Source organism: Meles meles, chromosome 14, assembly GCF_922984935.1.
Source record: "Meles meles chromosome 14, mMelMel3.1 paternal haplotype, whole genome shotgun sequence".
Taxonomy (NCBI): domain Eukaryota; kingdom Metazoa; phylum Chordata; class Mammalia; order Carnivora; family Mustelidae; genus Meles; species Meles meles.
This window is the reverse complement of record NC_060079.1, coordinates 4061346-4069158: the sequence shown is the minus strand read 5'-3', so window position 1 is coordinate 4069158 and position 7813 is coordinate 4061346.

Sequence of the window (7813 nt, the reverse complement as noted above, 5' to 3'; positions counted from 1 at the left end):
TCACAGCTCTCAGAATGGCTTGTATCAAAAAGACAAAATGTAGGGACGCCTGGGTGGCTCAGTGGTTTAAAGCCTCTCAAGCCCCACATCGGGCTCTCTGCTCCGTCGGGAGCCTGCTTCCTCCTCTCTCTGCCTGCCTCTCTGCCGACTTGTGATCTCTGTCTGTCAAATAAATAAATAAAATCTTAAAAAAAAAAAAAAGACAAAATGTAGTAAGTGTTGACAAGGAGAGCGCCTGGGTAGCTCAGTCGGTTAAGCATCTGCCTTCGGCTGAATTCATGATCCCAGGGTCCTGGCACTGAGTCGCATGTCAGGCTCTCTGCTCAGTGGGGAGTCTGCTTCTCCCTCTCCCTCTGATGCTCCCCTTGCTTGCATTCCCTCACTCTCTTTCTCTGCCAAATAAATAAATAAAATCTTTTTTAAAAAAATGGAGGTAATCGATAGATTAATGAATGAAGAAGATGTAGTAGACTTATATAATGAAATATTACTCAGGCCATAAAAAGGAAAGAAATCTGATACATGCTATTAAACAAACGAAATTTGAACACATTATGCTAAATGAAATAAGCCAATCACAAAAAGACAATACTGTATGATTCCACTGATACGAGGTACCTACTGTAGTCAAAATCATGGAGACAGAAAGTAGAAGGGGTTGGTTGCCAGGAACTGGAGGGGAAATGGTGACCTGTCCCTTCCTGGGTACAGAGTTTCAGTTCAGGAAGATAAAAAGATAAAAAGATAAAAAGTTCTGAAGGTGGATGGTGAAAATCCTTAACAGGATTGAACTGTACACTTAAAAATAACTAAGGTGGTGAATTTTATAGCGTGTGTGTTTTACTACAATTAGAAATAAAATAAATCAATAATCCTCCAGGGACACAGGTGTGTGGAGGAGGAGTTGTGGTCACCTTCTTATGGGCCACAGTCATCATGAGCCTTCAGTGGGGTCAGATCAGCTACCCGGAATCCTGGGTCAGCGTCGCTGGTTTCTGGTGTCTGACACCGAAGGGCCAGGCCCCTTCGGAAGCTCAGACCACTTTTGTGCCAGAGCCGTACCTGGGAAGTGTCTTACGCCACTGTGCACGAGTGGAGACCCAGCTGCTGTGACCTCACAAGGCAAGAAAAGTGAGAGTGAGCAAACAGAATATGTGGATGGGCCAGAGGGTGCTTTTTTGTGGGCAGAGGGTATCTTAGTCTGTTTATCTTCTTGTCTCTTCTAATCAGACAATGCCTTTTCTGACTGTGCTGTTGGAAAAGTCTCCCCACCTGCTCACTATGATCTTAGAATCCAATTATTCAGCCATTGTTCCTCAGTCTCTCCTTGTGTCCTTTCCTCTTTCCTTGGGGTTGAGTCTGTGTTTAACTGTGTGTCCTGAGAGTCAATGATTAAGCCTGTACCTGTGTGAAGAAGGAAATGTTTTCCTTCTCTTGATAAAATTATCATGAAAGATTTTGGAACAAGGATATTTTGGTTCAAGTCTCAGATCTGCCACTTTTTAGTTCTGGGATACTGAGCAAGTCACCCCATTATCAAAATTCTGTCAGTATCTTTTTTCATTTTACTGGGTTTTGAATATCCTGTTAAGCATATTAGTGTTTTCGGTTCAGTTTAACAAGTGCTCAATGATCACCTACTATGCGACTGGATCATCCAAGGGAAGATGTCCTCCCTTGGTTTCTTCACTCATTTGATAAATATGTTCTTACACACCTTCTATGTGCCAGAAAGCATGCTATGTATTGAGGATACTCATGAAGAAGGGTGTTTCTTGCCTCCCACAACTCCCAGTGGAGTAAAGCATTTAGAAAATGATAATGCAACAGTCTAAAAAGTGTGCCAGGGAAGTTACAGGGTGCTGTTGGGAGCACCAGAGGTACCTGGCACCTGAGCCAGACTGGAGAAGTGAGAGAAGGCAGGCCAGCAGAAGTGATGTCTGCATCGAGATCTAATGACAACTAGGAGATGACCAGCTAAGGGGGTATGATGTGGGTTGGTGGTGTTACATCACATTATGGCTGGAGCTTTATAGGGCCAACAGAGATTTAAGGCCGATGACACAGGCAGGGGCCAGACCTTATGAATCTTGTTAAGGAAACTGAGCAGGGTTAGTCAATGTTGGTTTCTGTTGCAACTCAAGAACTCTACCAGATTCAAACTGAACCACAGATCCATACATCTCAATGCCAGCGAGCAGCTCCAGAGACCATTGATTTGGAACCAAGCCTTTGGGCAAGTAAAGTATTATGAGCCCTATTTATGAATGGAGTGGATCGCTCAGGCTGAAGAAGCATAAGAAACCCATCCAGTGTCTCCATGAGAGAAGACGAGAACTCGGGCCTCCAGTCTCAATGGAGTGCGTCACTCCACAGCCACCATTTAGTTATCCCCTGTGTTTTTCAGTGTAATACCTCGCTTTGACACAGAATCATTTTAGTAGAGATAGTAATACAGAATTTAAGCCTATGAGTTGAAAATAAGAGAAGAAAGCCACATTCACTGATAAGAGAGGGAAAGTGCCAAATCGTACTTCTTCCAAAATTTAGAACAACCCTTTGGAATTTTCTACATTACTCTCCCCACCTCCCCACCAGGTTAGAAAATAGTTCTCATCTTTCTTAAGAAACAAACAAAGGAGCATAGGGAAAGGGAAGGAAAAATAAGATAAGATAAAAACAGAAAAAAATGCAGTTCTGGAGGAAGACAACCATAAGAGACTCTTGACTGTAGGAAACGAACAAGGGTCGCCGGAAGGGAGGAGGGTGGAAGGATGGGGTAACTGGATGATGGGGATTAAGGAGGGCCTGTGATGTGATGAGCACGGTTGTTACATGCAACTGATGAATCACCGAACTCTACTCTGAAACTAGTAATATACTATATGTTAACTAAATTGAATTTAAATAAAAAATTAAAACGAAATAATTCTGATCTTTCGTAACTTCCCTTTTCTTACAATGAATTCTTCCTCATACCCAACAGATGCTTCTCTTGTGTTGAACCATCCAAAAAGAGTTACCCTCAGGGACTTCAGCAGCTTGAACCAGGAACCGAGGGCCCTGGGATGGGTGCTTCTAGAAAAGCCTGGGTTGGGAGCCACCTTGTGGTCAGGGCGCTGCAGAGCATGGCTATTTAATGAGGCAAATGCTTTGGTTTCAAAAAGGAACAGGCTGTATAGCTAAAACATTTCCCAAAGTGATAAAAATGTTCAGACGAGTTGTGTGGTTTATAGCAACTCCCAGGAAACTCTTTTTCAAACAGAATTTATCTCTGGTCTCTGTTGAAGGCAAAGAGTCTGGGTTTCTGCTAGAGCACTGTTCCTATGATTGAAAAAATCATGACTTAGGCCAGACTAACAGTTCTCAAAGTGTGGTCTGTGGGAGCACGGAGGCCCCGGAGGTCCCCTTTTCCAACTACATATCTGGGGGAGGCTGGACTTTTCCATCTACGTCAACCAAAACAACATAGCACAACAGATTGAGTGTGGGGGCAGAAATAAGAATCTAGCTGTTTTCTCTTAAACCAGATATTCAAGAGATTTGCAAAATATGAAACAATGATATTCACCACATCACCATTGTTTCATATTTTGCAAATCTCTTGAATATCTGGTTTAAGAGAAAACAGCTAGATTCTTATCTATGGAAAAGATAGGTATTTTGCAGAAAGCATGTTGTTTATGTTAACATGTAATGATTTTTTAACTTTTTCAATGAATATTTTTAAAAATTTCTAAGTTTTAATTTCTACATGATAAATATTGATAGATACAACGCTTTTGCACTCACTCGACCGCACACAAAGTTCTGCGGGGTCCTCGCTAATTTTTTAGAGTGCAAAGGGGTCCTGAGCACAAAAAGTGTGAGACCGGCTGGACTAGAGCGCCATCGTGTCATCCTGAGCGTTCAAAACACCACTGAACACGGAGGTTCCGAGTGAGTGGTTCTGCACTTTTCGAGGCCCTGGCCCAAAACCACGTAAACGTGGAGCATCGGGTTAATCTGCTGTGGTCTCTCCACCAACCTATGCTTTGAAGGCCCAACATCGGACGTTTGGGTTGTTCCCGTGTCCCTCCAGATGTTTGCCCCTCCTCGTCTCTGGCGCCGTCGGACACACGCTCCCCCTTCACCGCCCCAGGAGACCAGCCGTGTGTGGACTCCACGGCCGCACGTGGCACCGGTGGGCCTTGCCTCACACCAGCACCCTGGGACTTCCCGCCCCCACGCTGCACAACCCAGAACAGCAGGGAAGTCAAACGCCTGGAGGGAGGCCTCCGTCCAATGAGATTTAGGAGCAGGCAGACGCATTTCCTTCCTCCCTACCTGCGGTGGATGTGCTGAGTGAGGTACGAGCTGGAGTGGTGGGGTGCGGTGGGTGCCAGCGGTCCCAGCTCCTCCGCCACCACGGTCAAGGCTCCAAGGCTCCACTCAAAACTCTAGCTCTGTGAAGCCAGGCTGAGGCCGAGTTTACTCTTTCACATTCTCAACATTCTCCATGTCCACCAAATGCAAATGACCCGCAAAAGAGAGCAGCATTTTCCTTAGTTTGCCATTTTTTGACCCCAAGTGACAAAAATGAAAGCAGCAGCTTCTAACACTACTATCACCTGAGAACAAAGGTTTAAAGTTTCCCAAAGTGACATTCTTTTCTATTATGCAACATGTTACTGTTTACTGAGCTGGGTATTCAGGTTCTCTCAAAGCTCTCAAAATGGAATGTCTCTATCCTTAAAGGAATTTATTTTTTTTTTAAGATTTTATTTATTTATTTGAGAAAGAGAAGACGCACCACAGCAGGTGGGGGAGGGGCAGAGGAAGAGGGGGAAGCAGGCTCCCTGCTGAGCAGAGAGCCCAACTCCAGACTCAATCCCAGGACCCTGGGATCATGACCTGAGCTGAAGGCTGCCGCTTAACCTGAGCCACCCAGGAGCTCCAGGAATTCCCTCTTTTTAAAGTTTTTATTTATCCTATTTACATTTTTAAAAAAGATTTTATTTACTTATTTATTTGTCAGAGAGAGGGAGAACACAAGTAGGCAGAGTGGCAGGCAGAGGCAGAGAGAGAAGCAGGCTCCCCACTGAGGAAGGAGTCCGATATGGGACTCGATCCCAAGACCCCGGGATCACGACCCAAGCTGAAGGCAGTGACCTAACTGACTGAGCCACCCAGGCGTCCCCCATTTACATTTTTTTAAAACTTTGGGGTATAACATATAATTGTCATGTAACAAAAATTCACCCTCCAATATACCATTCACTGCTTTTAAGTAAGTTTTTCTAGTTGTGCAACCATTACCATAATCCAGCTTTAGAATATTTCCATTACCCTAATAAATTCCTTCACACCCATTCACCATCATCTAACACCTACCGCAATAGTTCTGTTCCATAGTTCACCCTTTCACTTTTTCTTCCTCCTCCCTTTCATGTCCAGGTCCCCTGTGTTCCAGTGAATGGTCAGTTCATATGAGCAGCAAGCATGGCTGCGGGGCTATGGCCACTGGCAGAGCAATCTCTCTAAATCACCTCCAGGTCTATGTCTCAGACACTCAACAGAGAGTCACAAGCCTACTCTCCTCTGTGGTTGAAGAGCCTTACTGATTGCCCATGGAGTAAAGTGCCCTTTCATCTGACTTGGGTCAGTCTCTCCTTGTCAAATTGCTCTTTGCCAGTCCATCCCCTTCAGTAACAGTGGATGCCCTGGTGGGCTCAGCTGTCCAAAGACTGCTTGCTAGACAGCGCTTGCTTCGTCCTCAAAAGGCCTACTTTTCCTTGGAAAACAATTCATTCCTTTCCCGCTTCTTCTTGCTCCTCGTCCTTCCTCTATTTTTCCTCCCTCTCTTTCCCCTCCCTACTTCCTTCCCTCCTTCAGCGAAGCTACACAGAGCACCCACTAATGCCAGGCCTGGTGCAGGAGACAAGAAAATGAAATAACTAAGGCACAGTCCTGCTATCAGGGAGCGCACACTGTAGGGAAAACAAACACATAGACAGTTACTTTTTAAAATTTTTTTAATTCTTTTTTTTAAGATTTTATTTATTTATTTGACAAAGAGAGAGAGAGAGAGAGAGCACAAGCAGGGGGAGCAATAGAGGGAGAGGGAGAGGCAGACTCCATGCTGGGCAGAGAGCCCAACACATGGCTTGACCTCAGGACCCCGAGATCATGACTGGAGATGAAGGCAGATGCTTAACTGACCGAGCCACCCAGGTGCCCTGACAGTTACTTTTTTTAATGTGATAAATTCTGGGATAAAAATAATCAGGGTATTATGGAGGTAATGAAAAACATTTTTAAAAACTTGTGATGTCCCTTTTAGTTTTTATTGGAGGAATAAATGAATAAATTTTTAATGTACAGAAATTTAAAAATTTTTATAAGTCAATTGAGATGTTTAAATATGTGTTCTCATCTGTCCAGAAATTAAATATTAATCTTTTTTTCACTTCAATGTTGCCTTATTTTCATGTTTACATTTAACTCATTGATTCATCTAAAACATATTCTTATGTATGATATGAGAAGACACTCCAACTTAATTTTTTTCTAAGAACTTACATGTTTAGTATACAATGAACAACTGCAAATTGACAAGAAAAACAACAGCATCCTGACATGAAAAATGGTGAAGAATATGAACAGGAAGTTCACAGAAGGAAAACAAGGCACTAATAAATACATGACAAATACTCAACCAAATTGTCTCCATTAATTGAACAAATGCAAATTCAAACACTAAGGTACCACTTTCCACCAATTGTTATGGCAAAGACTAAAAACAGTGGCTTTCAGATTCTAGCATGGTTATGTTGAATTGGACACTCCTGTCCTATTGATAAACATGGTTACAACTTTAATGGACACAGATTTGGTTATAATCCCAGGGTCCTGGGATGGAGCTCCGCATCAGTCTCCCCACTCAGCAGGAAGCCTGCTTCTCCCTCTCCCACTCCCCTGCTTGTGTTCCTTCTCTCGCTCTCTTTCTCTCTCTGTCAAATAAATAAATAAAAATCTTTAATAAAAAAAAATTCATGCACATGGTGGTTATTTTAACACTTCTTTAGCAGTATTTTTGAAAAGCAATTATATATCCAGTAATATGAGGACAACTGAAAATATTACGGTCTTCTGCCATATTGAAATTTCATGAATCTTTAGAAATCCTGTTTCCAAAGGGGTTTTAATGACAAGCTAAATAATCACTATATAATGTTAAGTTTTAAAAAGGCAGAATATGGGGCGCCAGGGTGGCTCAGTGGGTTAAGCCTCTGCCTTCGGCTCAGGTCATGACCCCAGGGTCCTGGGATTGAGCCCCGCATCGGGCTCTCTGCTCAACAGGGAGCCTGCTTCCACCCCTCTCTCTCTGCCTGCCTGTCTGCCTGCTTTTTATCTCTGTCTGTCAAACAAATAAATAAAATCTTTTTAAAAAATCCAGGATATAAAGTTATAGATGTATACCGTGATCTTAATAATGGCTTGTAGAGGAAAAAAGGAGGAAGAAATATATCAAATTTTTCAATGTTTGAAAAGAAATATGACAAAGTTAAAAAATGGTTGCCTCTTCGGGATGGTACAATTGTGGGTGTTTTTTTTTTTTTCTTTCTCCCTCCATCTTTACATTTTCTATCTATTTCTAGATTTTCTTTTTCTTTTAAGATATTATTAATTTAGGGGCACCTGGGTGGCTTAGTTGGTTAAGCAGCTGCCTTTGGCTCAGGTCGTGGTCTTGAGGTCCTGGGATCAAGCCCCATGTCTTGCTCCTGTTCGGTGGGAAGTATACTTCTCCCTATCCCTCTGTGCTCTCTCTCTT